The sequence below is a fragment of the Octopus bimaculoides genome, chromosome 1 (assembly GCF_001194135.2).
Source record: "Octopus bimaculoides isolate UCB-OBI-ISO-001 chromosome 1, ASM119413v2, whole genome shotgun sequence".
In the NCBI taxonomy this organism is placed as follows: Eukaryota; Metazoa; Mollusca; class Cephalopoda; order Octopoda; family Octopodidae; genus Octopus; species Octopus bimaculoides.
Genome location: NC_068981.1, coordinates 100,101,917 through 100,103,235, shown reverse-complemented (window position 1 = coordinate 100,103,235; position 1,319 = coordinate 100,101,917). Strand labels below are relative to the sequence as shown.

Here is a 1,319-nt window from a genome sequence, read left to right as displayed (position 1 = left end):
ATATATGAATGTGTGTGTATATATATATAGCCATAGAAATGTGTGTGCATACACATATGTATATATATATTTATGTGTGTGTGTGTATTTAAAGGTATATATGTACATCTATATATTTATATATTTGTATGTATGTGTGTATATATATATATGTGTGTGCGTGTGTTGGGAGTATAAATGATTTGAATAATATTTGTGTTTGACTCCATTTCTTAATTTATCCATTTTATACAAAAGCATTTCACTTAACCCTGGAATTTCTACCTTTATAAGTAGGCTGTAATATCTGTTATATCATGTTGCTCTAGTCCACTCAACTGTCAAAAATGAGTAGTACCTGTATTTTGTCACGGTCTGTGTCATGCTGAATCTCTCAGTGAACTACATTAAGGGCACACATGTCTGTGAAATGCTCAGCGATATGCATGTCAATTTCACAAGCAGGCTGTTCTGTTGATCAGATTAACTGAAACCCTCATTGTTTTAACCAACAGAGTGCTATATAGCTTTTAAAGCCCTTACTAGCAATTCATTTACTCCTAACTTCCTTAGGGCCCACCAGATAGCAGGAGGAGAGCCTCTTTTGAAACCCCTTCTCCAGACCATTAAATGCAAAGTATAGGAGCTAACTTTCAGCTAAGTATTTCTCTTGCAGTTGTATCATTAGTAATATGGTATTAGGTGTGTCCTCTTGGTGTAAAGCCAAACTTCTTGGTGCAAAGCCAAACTCAAGGATAATCCTGTTCCTAATCAGTTTTATAACTCCAACAATCTGATGTCTGTGCATAATTACCCCACTCTCTCTCTCCCTTGAGAATCTCATTTGTCTTTATTAATGTTTATAATAATGTTGCAACGCCAGTTACAATGTATGATACCTGTTAGTATTCCCTGTTCAACTATTTGAAAAACTAAGCTGTGTACCCTGCTTCACTCAGATGTTTTAAGCATATTGATGACTGTCTTTGATGAACCAATGGCTTTCCCTACCTCTATATATTTACTAAGCCATTCTAGCATACAGCTGTCACTTGACAGGCTGATGCCTCTGTTAGACCTACTAGGGGCAGATTTACACTCTCATGCATTGTCCAAACTCTCCAGCCTCTTATAACACTTTCATGCATATCTACATCTATAACTCTGTCTTTATATGAGTGAGTGAACAAAAGAAAGAGGCTCTCAGCACATTTAATACTAGTTACAAATAGTATTATTTAAAACAGTTTGATTTGGCTCCATGTAACTTAGTTTCGTAGGTTTCTTACAGAATACACACACACTTATATATATATATATATATATATATATATATATAT

General features: G+C 34.6%; 1 protein-coding gene across 1 annotated transcript in view; it reads left to right on the top strand.

Annotated features, from left to right (window-relative positions):
• LOC106872261 (cyclic nucleotide-gated cation channel beta-3) overlaps positions 1-1,319 on the top strand; it is a 527,825-nt gene that overhangs the window by 9,308 nt on the left and 517,198 nt on the right. The gene's annotated exons all lie outside the window — the stretch shown is intronic.